Below are 16,719 nucleotides of genomic sequence, written 5' to 3' on the forward strand. Positions count from 1 at the left end.
CTCAGTGGTCCTCCAGGCCTTGCTGAACAGCCAGGGCCGTTTCCAGGACGTTTATGTGGGCTGGCCTGGCAGCACCCACGACACCCGGGTATTCCAGAACTTGGGCCTGTGCCGCCGGCTGGAGGCGGGGACCTACGTCCCCCAGTGGGAGATCCCTGTGGGGGACACCACCATGCCCCTCTGCGTCATCGCAGACGCGGCATACCCCCTCCAGCCCTGGCTCATGCACCCGTACACGGGCCATCTCTCTGCCAGCCAGGAGTGCTTCAACCAGTGCCTGAACCACGCGCGCCAGGTGGTGGAGTGCTCATTTGGCTGCCTCAAAGGGCGCTGGAGATGTCTCCTCACCCGCCTGGATGCGGGCCCCACCAACATCCCCCAGATTGTGGGTGCCTGCCGCGCCCTACACAATCTGGTGGAGAGCAAGGGGGAGGCCTTCTTTCAGGGCTGGGCTGTGGAGGCCGGCAGGGCCGACGTGCAGCCACCCGCTGCCCCCAGTCGCCAGGTGGACCCCGAAGGGACCCGGGTCCAGGAGGCCCTGCGGGCCCACTTCAATGAGGCCACGGGGTGAACGCTGGCAGGCCCCCCACTGCACCCCCCCCTTCCTCCACAACACTCCCTGCCCCTACGCCCACACCACGGAGCACCCAACAGCACACCCCCCCAACCATTTTTCCTGGACAAATAAAAGCAGACACTTGTTTGTAAAATCAAACTGGTTTTCTTTGAACTGTTATTTTAACTAATACTAAACTATATACAAGAACTTCTAACTATAATTGAATATTAAATAAGTATGCATATATTAACCAAAAAAACCAGGGATTACAAGGAAGGGGAGAACTATTTACATGGGGGGGGAAGGATCAGACTGGGCAAACGGGGGGCACAAATAAATAAATCCAAACCATATACAGGGGGGGGCACATCCTGGACCCCAAGCCCCTATAGTCCGGCACTGGGGGTGGGCGGCTGGGAGCCCTGCCTCGGCCGCAGCCCTGTCCGAAGCTGGCTGGGGGCCGGGTGGACCAGCAGATACGGCCATCGAGTGTCAGCTGGCCGAAGGTGTCCCTCGGCGGAACGGCCCTCGGTGGCGGGTGGCGGTGGCGCGGCAACGGTGGACGGCGCGGCGACGAGCAGAGCAGCGGGTGGCGCGGCAGGTGGAGCACTCAGGGCAGGCGCAGCGGCGGCCGGCGCAGCATGGGGGGCCAGGTAGTCCACTAGCCGGTTGAAGGTGTCCATGTAGGCCCCCCATGCCTCTTGGCGCCAGGCCAGCACCCACTCCTGGAGATGGAGGCGGCGTTGCTCCACCCGCAGGCGCTGCTCCGCGATCTCCAGCTGCCGGCGGTGGAGGGCCAGCAGCTGGGGGTCCGTCGCCGTCGGGTGGTGGTGCTGGGTCTGCCGTCTTGCCCGCCATGGGGCCGGTCGGTCCTCCGCTGAGGGGCTGGCCTGGAGCGATGGCCCCGGAGGGGTTTCCGGGACCACTGAAGCCTCGCCGGCGCTCTCCGGTCCTTCCGATGGTGCAGCTGTGGAACACAGGAGGCGGGGAAGAAGAGTGGAGACAGGCGTTAGTGTGGGCCCCGAGCCGTGGCCCTTGTCCCCTCACCCCTGTGCTGCAGGTTCCCCATCCCCGTCTCCGGGAGATGCTGCTGTGATGGGGTTCAAGGGTCCCCCTGCACTGCACCCCGTCCCCCGGTGGGAGTGACTCTCACTTCACTCAGCAGGTATGACAGGAGAGGTTTCTTAGGCCACAGATGCCCAGTTTCTCCCAGGAGTGACAGTACAGCAGTCAGAGACAGTCCTTCCAACCCGTCCTGGGGAGAAGACCCCAAGGGGTGTCCCTCTGGGGTGTAGCTTTCCCCCTCCTCAGGCTGGCTGCCTTCCAGCTCTCCCTTCCCCTAGCCTCTACCTGCCGCCCTCGATTCAAAGCCAGCTCGGCTCCTCCCTCCTCTTTGTTCAGGGCAGAGGTGTACCCTGCCAGTTGTAGCCCCAGGATCATCCTTAGCCACTGAGAGCTATTCAGCTTGTTGCCCATATCTAGCCTGAGACTTGCATTTGCACTCCCCCCACTCCATCACATGCTGCTGCTGCTGCTGCGGGGTGTCCCACCCCCTCCTTCCGGGGGACCCTAGAGATTCCGCTCCCCCCAGCGCCGGGGATGGGGCATGGCACTGTCATGCTGGGGGGGTGGGGCAGGGACTGATGCACTCCTGTGAGGAACATGGCACTGCTGTCCTTGGGGCCATGGTCATCTGGGCATGTGGAGGGCCCTGGCCACATATCTATTACCCCCGCCCCTCAACCCCGGGGGTGTACACCGGGGGGGTACATACCTGTAGGTCCACTCCCACGGTCGGGGGACACCCGGGGGGCGGACGCCCGGCTGCTGCTCCGGGATGGCAAGAAGATCTGGAGCCCGGTGTTGGTGGAGGAGTAGTCCCCCTCCTCCTCCTCCTCCTCCTGCTCCGGTGTCCCGGGGGTGAGCTCCAGGGGGGGCCCCCGGGGTGCGGGGCTTACCTCCGGGGCGGACTCCGGCTCTGGGGCCTGCTGGGGCTCCTCAGCCGAGGTATCAAGAGTGGCTGGAGGGGAGGAGGTGTGCCGGGGGCCCAGGATGTCCCTGAGCTCCCTGTAAATGGGGCAAGTGACGGGGGCGGCCCCAGATCGGCCGGCCGCATCCCAGGCCCAGGCATAACCCTGCTGCAGCTCTTTGACTTTACTCCGGACATGGTCCGGAGTGCGGGCAGGGTGACCCCAGGCGGCCAGGCCCTTGGCCAGCCGAGCGAACGCATCCGCGTTCCGCCTCTTGCTCCCCATTACCTGGAGCACCTCCTCCTCACTCCAGAGCCCCAGCAGGTCACGAAGGTCGGCCTCCGTCCAGGAGGGGCCCTGCTGCCGCTTCCTGGCCTGGCTGCCAGCCCGCAAGCCCTGGCTCCCCTTAGGGGGGGTCCCCTGGGGGCGCTGGGGGGGGCTGCTGGGCGGCCATCGCAGCTAGGGTGGCAGACGGTGGCTCAGAGACGTGCAGGCTGGCCGCGTGTCTGGGCTGCCGCCTGCACGTTCTCTCAGCTTCCTGCACAGGAAGGGAGGGGGCGGGGACCTTTAAGGGGCCGCTCCACGCAGCCACCATTGAGCTGAGGGGCTGGAGAGAGCGTCTCTCAACCCCTCAGCTGACGGCCGCCATGGAGGACCCGGCAATTTCGATGTTGCGGGACGCGCAACGACTACACAGTCCCTACTTCGACGTTGAACGTCGAAGTAGGGTGCTATTCCCATCCCCTCATGGGGTTAGCGGCTTCGACATCTCGCCGCCTAACGTCGATGTTAACATCGAAATAGCGCCCAACACGTGTAGCCGTGACGGGAGCTATTTCGAAGTTAGTGCCGCTACTTCGAAGTAACGTGCACATGTAGACACGGCTTTGGGGTGTTATGTAGCCTAAGGATTTCCCAGGTTTAACAGATTGGCATAGTCAGGTTCATGGAATCTCCATTCATCTCCCTTCTCTGGTTATAGGAAGCAGTGCTTAGAGGAGAAGTGCTTAAACTTTTTCAGTTGTGCCTCCCCTTACCAGTAATGAAATCTGTGCCCCCACACCCGTCACTGCACATCCAAGGCTTCCTCAGTTGCTGAGCTTGTGCTGAAGGAGGAGCTGGGAACAGAACTGGGGATGTGGAAGGAGCAGGGGTTATGGGGTGCAGAGGGAATGAGAGCATAGCGGGGCCAGGGAACAGAGCAGTGGCATGGCTAGGAGTAGAAATTTGGGTCAGTCTAGCTGGACTGTGCTAGCTCAGCTTCTCTCCCAAGGTCATGCCCTCTTCCTAGTCCTGGTGCCCCCAGCCACAGGGCTTCTCCTGGCAAGCTGGGCAGGCGGCAGGGTCAGCCCAGAAAATGGCCTGGTAGAGCTGCTGGAGCATAGCTTTCTGACGGGCAAGCACAGAGCTCCATCCCGGAGTTCAGGTGCCTGAAAGAAGCTGCAGGCTGCTGTGGCAGTGCTCAGATTTGGGTGGGCCTGGATGCCAAGCAGGTGGGGCAATCTGGGGCTGAGGGGGAAGAGCATAGGCGGGAGTGGAGTTGCAGCTGAGCGTGGAGCTGGTGTAGGCGTGCGGAGGCAGGGTGGGACTGGGGCTGACTAGGGTCGGGGGAGAAGCGAGGCTGGGGCAGAGCTGGTTGTGTGGCAGCACATGGCTGCAAATGTGGAGCTCCGTCCCTGCAACTCATGCCCTCCACACACACCCTGACTCTCCTCTGCACCCCATGGGGCTACTCCCCAGCGTGGGCACTGCTGCCTTAGGCCAAGTTGATTGTGTGGGTGTGGAGGTATGACTCAAGAACCTCTGGATGCCAACTGGAAGAGTGCATGGGGAATATATGGGTGCACCAAAAGAATGTCATACAATCAGATGTGCTGATGGGGAGTCAGGGTGGGGGGAGAGAGGGGAATAGGGGAGCAGTTGTACTTGGGCCCAGAGATATGCAGTGGCCTGGAGCTCCTGGCAGCCACCACCACATATAACATCTCCAGTGAAAGCCTGTGTCACACTGCTCATCATAATCATTACAAGATATATGTTTGGAGACTACGTCAGGACTTACACACATATACTAAAAATGTGATTCCTAGGCCTCTAGTTAAAAACTAGTGACTCAAAAGGCTTTTTTTTTTTTTAATGGAAACCCCTCATTTTTCAGGAGAAAAAACCAAAACAGAAAAAACCCTGCCTTGTGTCCATACTGCAAAGCTTGTTATTTCAGAGTAACAGGACATTTAACCTGAAAAAGAAAATCCACTCAAACCAATGATTTTTGCTGACCGCCCCCTTTTCAATTTCAAAATTTCTCAGTGTGTACTAAGCAAAGGTAAATTAGGCCTTCACTGGCCTCCAGGGAGGCATCCCATCACGGCTCTTATTTTGAAATTGGGCTCCCTGCTGTGAATGCTCAATTTCGAAATGCTCTGGCAGTGTTTTCAGAAATAACTTATTTAGCTGTTAGAACACTGAAGTAAGTTATTTCAGAAAAACCCTGCAGTGCAGACGTAGCTGACAGACTCCTTCAGACAAGGGCTGGGAAGCACTGGTCTCCAAGGCAAACCCTGGAGTACTTTCTGTCTCACAGTGAGAGTCTATTAGAATGCTAAGGCAAATGCTACTGAAGAGTGGGCAGCTACTTCAGAAGGGAATTATTAGGAGGAGGCACACAGGTAGGGGGAGGCAGTCTGCCCGCAGGACACATTTTGCCAGCTGGAAGGGTGAGCAATGGGGGGCAGTGCAGAGGAGTGACCAGGAAGCTGGGTCTGGGGAGGAAGAGGCAGTGCGGGAGATGTGCCTCAGAGAAGGGGTGGTGAGAGATCAAGAGCTCAGGGCAGATGGGTTGGAGGCTCAGGGTTTGGGAGGCATGGGGCCAGGGCCGCAGGTGAGGATGAGGGAAGGGCCATGGTTCAGGAGCTGATGGACCACCTACATTTAGGGAGCATCTGCCACTCCTAATCGGTTGTGCCTGGTGTTTGTGTATGAAATAATCCTATGTGGAGCTGGACATCGAAGGTCTGCTCTGTTATACTTGGGACGCAGAAAGGCGCTTTTGTCATTCCTTCAATCTGTGGGAACAAGCTGATCTAATGAAAAGCCAGACTGGCTGAAAACACTGGGGAGAGAATTTGGGGTTAGCTCTCAAGTTAGTGATAGGGGAATGCCTGGTTAGTTTAATGTCTAGAAAGAATAGCGTGGTGTTGTTTTATGGGTAACCCTTTGTTTCCAGGTCACACATCTAAATATTTGGTTTTTGTCCCTTTGTTTTACTCTAATCAAACTGAAGCACTAGAGTAAAACAGGAGCAGTGCTCTGAGCTAAAACTGGTAAACTGAGGCATGCTGTTCCCATGGGAACAGAGGCCCTGGCATATCTGTGGGTATCCAGTGATCCTAGTGGGGCAAACTGGGGACAGGGCTAATGATGGGAGGGGGGAAAGGGGGCAATTGCCCCTGGGCCTCTTTGAAAGACCACAGCAGCACTACTCCAGCTGCCCACAGCTGTCAGGGAGTGCGTGTGTGGGCAGGGGGCAGTGCTGCAGTATGGGTGGCAACAATGACTTACTGCTTTTGACTCCACCGCTTCTGATCTCAGCCCCACCCCTTCTGGGCACTGGGCCAGGTACACATCCACCTTGCCCTGGGGCCCACAGTGCCTGTTGGCACCTCTGGCTGGGGACATTCTGCAGGGCCTAAGGGGTGGGGTGTCTCTGCTGTCAGCCTGCAGAAGATGGGAACAGGCTGTCTAGAAGAGAGCGCTTGAGTAACTGGCTGGCTGGCTCTGTTAGGAGCTAATGCTTAGCTGGCATAGGCAGGAGCTGCTCACACCGGAAAGAGCTGGTAAAGAGGTGACTCTGCCTGGGCTGCCCTGGGAAGTGTTGCAGGATGTTTGTTTTTGTAAACATCCCAGGAAAGCTTTCTCGAGGAGCAAGGTCTTGCAGCATGACCTGAGGGGTGTCTGGGTCAGTCTAATCTCACCGGCTACGTCTACACGTGCAGCCAACATCAAAATAGTCTGTTTCGATGAATAACGTCTACACGTCCTCCAGGGCCAGCAACGTCGATGTTCAACTTCGACGTTGCTCAGCCCAACATCGAAATAGGCGCAGCGAGGGAACGTCTACACGTCAAAGTAGCACACATCGAAATAGGGATGCCAGGCACAGCTGCAGACAGGATCACAGGGCGGACTCAACAGCAAGCCGCTCCCTTAAAGGGCCCCTCCCAGACACACTTGCACTAAACAACACAAGATACACAGAGCTGACAACTGGTTGCAGACCCTGTGCCTGCAGCATAGATCCCCAGCTGCCGCAGAAGCAGCCAGAAGCCCTGGGCTAAGGGCTGCTGCCCACGGTGACCATAGAGCCCCGCAGGGGCTGGAGAGAGAGCATCTCTCAACCCCCCAGCTGATGGCCGCCATGGAGGACCCGGCAATTTCGACGTTGCGGGACGCGGATCGTCTACACGGTCCCTACTTCGACGTTGAACGTCGAAGTAGGGCGCTATTCCTATCTCCTCATGAGGTTAGCGACTTCGACGTCTCGCCGCCTAACGTCGAAGTTAACTTCGAAATAGCACCCGACGCGTGTAGACGTGACGGGCGCTATTTCGAAGTTGGTGCCGCTACTTCGAAGAAGCGTGCACGTGTAGACGCAGCTACCATGTTCATTCCAGAGCCACATCTCCTCCACCAGGAAATCTTTATCTCAAGCTCTTGTGTCCTTCATGTTGGGTTTTCTGCTCTGCCTCCCAGGGGTGCAGGCATCCTGGCAGCTCACAGATGGAGATGCGCTCCCTAATGTTCCTGGCCCTCGACCTGATCTACAGATGGCTTTGTAGATCAGGACCCAGGCCTTGAACTGCTAATGGAACTGGGCTAGGAGCCAGTGGAGGGACAAAAGCACAGACTTCACATGCCCCCAGCTGTCACACAGCAAGGAGACAGGCCGCTTACTGGAACTGGAGCCTTGGCATTGTTTGTCAGGTTCTGCTAGTGATGTGATAATGACACCAGTCTGGTTTAAGGAAAATGCTTTTGTGGGACTCTTTCCTCAGGCCTTCCTAGTCTGGAAGGAAGGAGTAAAGTCTCCTCGTAACTGAGTGGTGAATGACAACGTACGCTGTTCAATCACTGATGAGCGAGGCAGGCCTCGCTAAAGTCCTTAGATCAGCTGTTCCCAACCCTTTGAAGATGGGGACTTATTCTGACAATTCAGGAAGACCTTGTGACCCAAGGAAATTCAAAACTGGAGGGAGCAGAGGAGGTTCTCCCCTGGGAGAAAACAAAATCGTCTATGCCCCCAGCTTAAACCCCTCTCAGCTGGGTTGCCAGAGTTTTGGAAAACTTGTGTGACATGTGGGATCCCCAGCCCAGCCTTCCTGTCCCTCATAAGGCTTCCCAAAAAACCAGGGCAGGGACCCTAGCAGCCCTGCAGGTGGGAGCCAGTTGGGGCACTGAGCCCTGACTGGCAGCACCAGTCAGGGGACCTCCAGCCAGGATTGGGGGTGGGGGAACCCCTGCAGCCCCATCTCTTGGGGTCAGCTGGGGCATGGAGCTCTGGCCAGCAGTGCCAGCCAAAGGATCCCCAGCTGGGGTACAGGGGACCCCACAGCAGCACAGCAAGCACCATCTGGGGTATAGAGCCCCAACCAGCTCCCAGCCACCTCTACCCCCCTGCATCTACAGGCTTAAAACTATCTTAGCCACCTAACTGCCCCCTCTCAGAAGAGTTCCAAGCTACCCCCACTGCTCCTTCATCAGGCCAGCTCCTTTTCTACCCAGCTTTCCTACTACCTTCCCACACCTGCTGTAGGTAGCTCCTGGCCCCGCAGGCTTAAATAGAACTCAGTTTAATTGGTTTCAGGGTAGGATCCAATTAAACGGAGTTCCATTTCAGCACCACAGGGCAGGGAGTGGGAGCAAAGGAGAAGTCAAGTGGCTGCAAATGGCTCCTTAAGAGCCCAGCAGGTGACTCTTAGAAAGTCTAATCCTGACCCATAGGTTGGGAATCCCTGCCTTAGACGAAGGGAAAGATAGCACCCTGGCCAGTCCTTCAAACCAGTCTCCCTTCTGAACAGCTTCATTTCACTCTTACCTGAGCTGAGTTCCAACCAGCTGCTCTTCATTCAGAAGCTGAAGCCATATCTTGGCAACACTGTGGTATCTTAGCAGTAGGTTTGGCTGCAGCTGTGGAAAATGACTCACAGCTGACTGCCATCAGCCTATCATTGCCTCTCACTCTAGCTCTGTGTTGTCTCATGCAGATGTTGAAAAGCTGGGGAGAGTGAGTATGAGCCCTTGGTGGGGCTCCCCAGGTGAAAACCTTCAGGAAAGGGGATCCATCACCCATCATCATTCTGGGTTCAACTGCGGAAGGTGGAGTGTTTGAGCAGGTACATCACCACCCTGGGACTCAGCACGCTGGGTGTCTATTCTTGGTGCTAGCATTGGCTTGCTGGGTGACTTCATGTAAATTGCATCACCACTCAGTGCCTCAGGTTCCTTAACTGTAAATGGGGATAATTATATTAAATGCTGAGAGCTGCGATTAAAAGATGTTACTTAAGAACAAGCTATTATTGGTTTTTACCACTATTGCACCAGAACAATGCTATTACCCCAAAAATACCCATTTTACCAAGCCCTCTCTGCTGTTCATTCAAGAATCACAGTAAATTAATGCACAAGACTGCTTTCATGTTTATTTCATTGTGTATTCTTTTTTGTGCAGCTGTCAGCCACAGCAGGCTTTTGTAAGGCAGCATAGGTTTTATGTTTATTGAGTTTTCTGGTAATTTCCAAACATTTTGACTTGCAAAGATAACAAGCTTTATAAATGTTCAGTAGGCCCATGTTTTGGTATGGGAATACAATCAGATTTCTGCAGGCTGCAAAGTAATCATGCCCATAAATATTTTAAAAGTGGCTGCCTTTTTGGAAGCAGCTACTGTGCATACTGCAGAATTTTGGATTGGATTCCAGTTCCCTTTGAAATAAAACTGCTTTCTGTGAAACTTAGCAGTCAGGTTTCACCATCTTTACATTGCCTGCCAAAGGTATAGAGCAGGCAATGCTGCACCTAAGAAGCAAGGGCTGATCTTTTTCTGCCCTACAACTCCTAGCAAAAGACTATGGGGGAAATAGAGACTCAGCACCTCTGAAATTCAGGCCCTTAAAAGGGCCGTCCACCAGCTGAGTGGCCCCTCATGGCCAGGGAGTGTATTGTGCCCCACCCTTGTTTTCTTTTTCAGCTGAGCTCAGTCTTCAAACTCCAGAGTCTCTCAGTCATAGCACTTTTTAGAGTGTAGGTTCATATTACATTAGCAAAGCTCAACCACAAAAGCAATTTTCTACCCAGGCTGAAGCAGGGTGCAGGGCACTGTCCCTTCCTTGGGGGCCACTGCAAGAGACCGTCCCTTCCTGCAGCTTCACTTGGTAGTACCCTCCCCAAGGGGAAGGTTAGAGAGAGCATGAGATAAGGTAAGGCTCATTTGGAGGCAAATGCTGTCTGAAATGCTGTCTGAAAGAGGGGTTGTTTGCCTTTAAAAGGAGATGAAGAGGGGATATAATGAAAGCATATAGAATAATGGCTGGCTTAGAGAGGTTAGAGAGTGAACTTCTTCTATTCATGCTGTCTCATAAGAACAAGGGGATAGTCATTGCGAGGAGGCAAAATTAAAACTAAGAGCTGGAAGGATAATAGCTGCTAAAAGGAACGACTTTCATGTGACGTATAGTGGGTCTGTGGAACTCCTTGCCTCATGATGTTCTTGTGACCAGCAATTCCAAAGAGAGGTTGTACATTGTGCAGTGGGAGCCCTAATCAGCAGCTGGTACTAGACAATTAACCCTGCTCTGGTTGGTTTTATGTCACTTTCTTCAGGGATCTGCTTATTGTCTTTACAAACAGAAGAACAAGTGTGCAAAAAGTAGTAAACAACAATCTGCTTAAGGGTTCAGACTGGTTCTTTGACCCCCACCAGGAGAGGAGTCTGCTTGGAGCCTCCTGTTCTGGTCACCAGCAGTGTTTCTCGCAAGCTGAGTCACCCAGGAGAGATTGAAATACAGTCCAGATGATTAGCAGAGTGCCCAAAGCACCCACAGCTAATAGCTTGTGTTTCTATTGGTAGTATGCATAACAAAACTTATTCCACACAGGGATGAAAAAAGTTGGAGGGATCACTGATCTCCAGCCCTTTCTCTCCAGGTCTCCCCCGCTCCATCCCACCCCATGATGTCCCACTCAGAGTGTGGGCCAATCATGCAATGTTGAGCAGTTGTGTCAGCTAATATTCAGCATCTGCCTGCTGGGCTTCTTTCTGGGGCAAAGGCAGCTGCTTCTGATGCCCTATCCCTTAGGCTATTAAAGAGGCAGATTATCCTGTTTTGTCCGCTTATCTGTATAACAAGACTATTCAGACTGATAATAGTTAACACCAAAAGAGCTTTTGGAAACCTTATGCTTCAAGGTTTGAGGAAAGCACTAACTACTCAGGTTAGGATGGAGAATGGAGTTGCCTACACGTCCATACTGCAGTTTTGTAGCTTCCTCACACGCATTTGGTGCAGGCCATTGTTGATGATGGGATACTGGCAGAGCTGTCCTTAGGATTTATGGGGCCCTACAGATATTTATATTTATGGAGCCTTATGCAACTTGCCCTCCTATGCCTGCTCATGTGACTTGTTCCCCCCTAAACCCCCACTTTCCCTGTCACCTCCCTATGGTACTTTCCCTAGTACCCCAGCACAGCAAAAGCAGCTGATATCTGAGACAGTCCAGTAGGATGGGGGTTAAATGTCTGGTTGGTGTGGAGGCTGCCACTTAGGAGCTTGCTTGGAGCCAGAGGGCAGCAGTAACCTAGCATTTTATGATGGGCAGGGCATGGCCACTTTGCCACAATTTGGGGCCCCACTGAGACAGCAGGCAGACCTGCAATTATCTGCTGTTCTAGCATAGCAGTGCCCTAAATTTTCAGGTGCCCCATGCAGCTACATAGGCTGCATATGTGTAGGGACAGCCTTGGTATGACTGTTTGTATATTGTATTTGGTCATGATTTTGGGGTCCACATAAAATAAATTGGTAGTATCAGTCAGTTAGCTAGTGCCACACAACACAACTCACGACAGAGACCACCAATATAAAACCTCTTGGGCAATGTACACACAGTGCCTGAAGACTTACTGGGCTGAGGATGCACATGTGGTGTTCTAGCAGTAGTCCTGTTAGAACAGCTCTCAGGCCCATTGTCTAGCAGCGTAGGGCAGCTTGTTTCCTCATTCAACCATTATCTCCTTACAAGTAATTGGATGTGCGGATCATTTTGTTTCTCTTGTTAGAATTTTTAATGACTGAACATAGACATTCTGAACTCATAGTCATTCAGTCACTTCTGTTGGATGTCCAGTGATCTCTGAAATGAGCTCCTGATGGTGGCAGAGCATGTTGTACTGGAAATATGTCTTCTGGTTAAATATAATTGGTTTTAAACCAATGGCCAAGATCTTGTTGTTGGGAGACTGCCTCAGGGTGAAGAAGGGTGGACGGACCTACCTTCGCTGTGGAAGGGAGGCGCACTGTTTGTTTGGGCACCGAAGGAAGTTTGATTCTTTCCCTGTTCTGAGAGGGGGACAGGCCCGGAACATTAGCCTCCATGGCTGTTGGGGGAGGTATCCTTCACAAGTGCTGGATTCGCTGCAAGTAAACCAAAGAGAACACCAGGGAAAGGGAGGTGGGAAATCAGTATATCACAATGTAATCACTATATCACACTATCCTCTGGAAACTCTGTCCCATTCTGGGTCCTCTCTGTTTAGGAAGCAAGACAATGGGAGATCAAGCAAACTTCTGTGACTTTTATTAATCAACTAACATAGGAGATTTAGTCATCTTGACCTTTTACTGGAAAAAGTTCATTAGAACGGCAGTTCTCTTTATTTCCTTCTCAGAACTCTCTGCAGCATCCTTTCTTTCTTCCCAATTTCCTTGGAATGAGAGGAAAAAACTGCAGGATTTTCCAGTAAGGGGCCAGATCCTCAGATGGTATAAATTGGCATCGCTCCATTGAAGCTGATTTGCAGCAGTCCTGGGTCTGGCCCACACGCTTTTTCATCTGCATCTGACTTGGTATATGGGTCTAATTATTATGAAGTTTTTTTGGAAGTTAGCCTTCATGTCCCTCTGATAGTCAAGCATAGACCTGACTCTTGTCTGGAGAGTTTATAGGCTCATGGTATATTCCCTTTTCTCATGGCTTCCAGTTTTCTGTGCTCCAGATCTCGGAGATCTGAAAGTTTCACGCCAGGAAGAACAAGACTGATGAGAGGCCCATCGTGCTATTCTTTGATCTCTGGTAAGTTTTAGACAATAAATTATATCTCTAGCAATTCCTGAATTTATCATCTGCCTTAAAGAAACCACATTGAGCTTCTAATAAAAACTGAAGAAAAGCATGCTTCAGTTAGAAAACCTTTCATTGGCTTTGTTCAGTCAGGGAATGTCTGACCTTAAATTTGTTTATATCTTAAGTGAAATATTTCAGCATGTTTTCAAATCTTATTGACACCAAAGCAAAACAACAGATGCTGTGGGGAATATAAAGAAGGAAGTGTGTTTTCTTTGTTTCAACTTATGTGCATAGTGTCAACAGAAATGTTTAAGGAAAGTAAGATACAGTCAGGGTAATTTAATCAATTCCCTGCTGTTCTGAGTCTAATTCAGATGTTAGCTTTACCAGTCATTCTGAAAAATGCTATTTTAAGTAGCTATAGGCCTATATGGATGGGAACAGAGACCAGAGATTAGACTGAGTTGAAGTTTGAGTGTAACTCAATTTAGACAGAAGGAAGACCTTGAAAGAGAAACCAGAAAAATCCAACTAAACCCTGAGTTCCAGCCAGAAGGCCCCTCTTGGAATATCCATTGCTTTTTAAATAATTGAGTTTGTTGCTTAGATACCAAAGTGATAGCCTCCAAGACCTGCTAAAAGTAAACAAGTACAGCTTCTTTGGAGCACTGTCTGCACCAGTGTCTCCAATCAGTACTTCTATGAGAGAGAAAAACACGTACTGTCTTCCACCCAGTGGAGACTGCACCTGTCATCTGTTTGTACAGCACATGCACATTGCTGGGAGAAACCACCTTCACAAAGGTGAGCGTTAAGGCTCAACGTTTTTAAAAATCTCTAGATGACTGAGGTGCTGCCATCCTGTTAATTTTAATGGATATGGCTGCATTGTAATTTGACACCTGTGGCTGGTCTGTGCTTGCTGACTCAAGCTTGCAGGGCTTCTGCTAGGGGGATAATTACGGGGGTGCAGACACTTGCGTTCTATGAGGTGCAACCTTCCCACCTCACAGTCCAAGAGCCCAGTCTGCAGCCCAAGCTCAATGTCTGCATTGCGATTAAATAGCCCCTTAATCTGAGCTCCATGAGCCTGAACCACCTAGGGTTGGCCTGCCACAGCTGTTTACCACAGTATAGATGTGCCCAATGCGACTTAGGTTTGCAAGTGTCGTAGGGCCCAATTTAATCACCTAAAGATGATCAAAAGCTCAGGCACTGGCAATCTCCACAAATCTGCCCTTAGTCGCTTTTGAAAATGGGTCTTGGGCTCCTAAGACGTTCAGGTGCATAATTCCAAAGCTTGTTATAGTTCTGCCTAAATACAGTTACATTTCAGCTTTAGTGCAGCCTGTTCCCCACTAACCTTATTTCATCTCCCTGGGTGCGTCTACACTTGTCCTCTGTTTCGAAATTAATTTCGAAAGTGGGCCCAATTTCGAAGGAGGCTGCGGAGCGTCTACAGGCCCAACAGCCTCTTTCGAAATTGTTTTCGTTAAAACTGGGCCCAAATTTCAAAACTGCTCTTCCCATCTGGGATCGGGAAGAGCGGCCCCTTTCAAAATCAAATTTCAAAATAGTGCATGTGTAGATGCTCCAGGCCCGCAACTTCGAAATTGCGGGTCTGCCATGGCGGTGGCTCCAGGGAGCGCGGGAGACGCACCAGCAAGTCCCTGTGGGGCTCTATGGTCCCTGGGCGAGCCCCTTAAAGCTGGAAACCCCCTGCAGGAAGCTGAGAGCACGCATAGGGATAGCGAAGCATGAGCTCTGCTCATCACGCTCCAGAAGACGGGCTGGGTGGCACGTCTGTCAGCAGGATGGCGAGTCCCCCACACTCCAGGGCACCCCAGGAGGCCCCCTCTGCCCTGCCTGAGGGGTTGCCTGGGGAGAGACAGGGCCAGAAAAGGAGGGGCCCCTCCCGGACACAGGCTGAGGTTAAAGACCTCCTCAGCCTCTGGGTGGAGGAGGAGGTGCTGTTCCATAGCACTGGGCGGCTCCGCAATGCAGCTGCCTTCGAGCGGCTGTCCCTGGGGCTGCGGAGGCAGGGACACCCCCAGCGCACAGCCGCTCAGGTCCGATACAAGGTGAAGGAGCTGAGGCAGGCCTATAGCCGGGCCAAGGATGCCCGCAGCCGACTGGGGGCCAGGGCGGGCCCGAGGTGCCCACTCTATCAGGCACTGCAACAGCTTTTCAGCCCAAAGGACGTCCCAGAGCCATCAGTGGTGGTGGACACTTGCGGGCCTGACACTGATCAGGAGATGGACCCGCAGGAGCAGCTGGGGCCCTCCAGCCAGACCATACCTGTGGGGCCAGGGAGTGACTCAGAGGAGGGGGTCCCGCTTGTTATCACGGTCAGCTCCAGTACCTCCAGCCAGGCCCCCTCAAGGCCAGTGTCCGAAGACCTGTTCTCTGGAGCCCCAGGTAGGTGACAGGTGGATCGGGCGGCCTGGGTGGGGGGGCCTATCCCACAGTCCCCTGCCCTGTCCCAGACCCAGGCACAGCGCCATACAGCACCCACACCCGTGGACATCACCCGGCCCTCCCAACCAGGGAAGGATGTGGGGGCCAGGCCGCAGCCAGCAATTGCCCCACAGACGAGGTCCTGGCGGGCATGTGGGAGCCCCATGGGGGCGTTGGCAGGGGAGGCTCCACCCCGGGGGATGGCGGGGGTGGCACGGGTGGAGCCCCTGGGCCCAGCCGACAGCACTGACGGGTGGCCGCTCTCCCCTTGTGTCTCCACAGCATTGTCCTCTGAGGGCCAGACCACATCTGTGCCACTGTCCGACGTTGCCGGAGAGCCCTCCTCCCCTTCGCTCCGGCTGCCCCCTGCCCAGCCCCGGAGGGTCCAAAAGTGATGCTGCTACGAGCCACAGGAGGCGGCGGAGCGCACACTGCAGCCATCCGGGAGCAGACCGCCGTGTGGCGGGAGTGGCTGCAGATGGAGCGGGAGGACAGGGCCTGGTGGAGGGAGGCGTGGGCTGAGGTGGCTGCAGCACTCTGACGGCTGGCCCCCCGGCTGGCCCCCCCTGCTACCGCTCCTGCTGCCCCCGAACACACCGCCCTCATCCCACCCACCCTCACCCCATCTGCCTGTCTCGCTCTGGGTCGCTGGCTGATTGCTAGTGCAAGCCAGGAGGGGGATCTCCTCCCCACGTCACCCAGCCCACCCTGTTCCTTAGCCCCTGACCGATTCTACCCCCCTGTCCTTCCAGCCCCCTCCCAGCCCTGACAGGGTCCCTGCACCCGGGGTGGCAGGGGCACCCGTACCCACTGGGGATCCCGCACCCCTGGGGGGGGGCTAGCGTGCCTGTGGCCCTGGCCATGGGGGCATGCCCCTGCCCCATTGTATATAGTTCTCCTCCCATTGCTCCCATAGGAAAACCCCACACCATTTTTTTTCAACAGCTGTTTATTTACATGTATATAGTTGGCCCCCAGTTATTAAAGCCTTTTTTGTGCACCCCAGTGTCCCCTGTGTGTGTGGTGGGGCTGTGCTGCAGGGTGGGAGTGAGCCATGCTCCAGGTGGAGGTCAGTGTGGCTCCCACTCGAAGGCCTCCCGGAGGGCTTCCTGGACCCTAATCCCTTCTCGACGTGCCTGGCGGCCCAGGGCCATGGGTGGCTGCTCATAGCCGGGGCTGGTGTCCACAACCCACCTGGGCAGGGAGCGCTCCTGCTTACCCTGCACTATATTGTGCAGAGCAAAACAGGCAGTGACCACCCTGGGGACGTTGGGCAGGCTGACGTCCATGCATGCATTCAGGCATTGGAAATGCCCCTTGAGGCATCCGAAAGCCCACTCAACAGTGTTGCGGGCATGGTTCAGGCGGTTGTTAAAAATGTCCTG

At 54.0% G+C, this 16,719-nt stretch overlaps 1 long non-coding RNA gene across 1 annotated transcript; it reads left to right on the forward strand.

The window, feature by feature from the left end:
• Window positions 1-9,892: 9,892 nt before the first annotated feature.
• Window positions 9,893-16,169, forward strand: LOC142010205 (uncharacterized). Its single transcript, XR_012644722.1, has 3 exons — window positions 9,893-10,008; window positions 12,792-12,883; window positions 15,617-16,169. It is a non-coding gene; the product is annotated as an uncharacterized LOC142010205 (long non-coding RNA).
• Window positions 16,170-16,719: the final 550 nt, after the last annotated feature.

This window comes from Carettochelys insculpta, chromosome 3 (genome assembly GCF_033958435.1).
Source record: "Carettochelys insculpta isolate YL-2023 chromosome 3, ASM3395843v1, whole genome shotgun sequence".
NCBI classification, from domain to species: Eukaryota; Metazoa; Chordata; order Testudines; family Carettochelyidae; genus Carettochelys; species Carettochelys insculpta.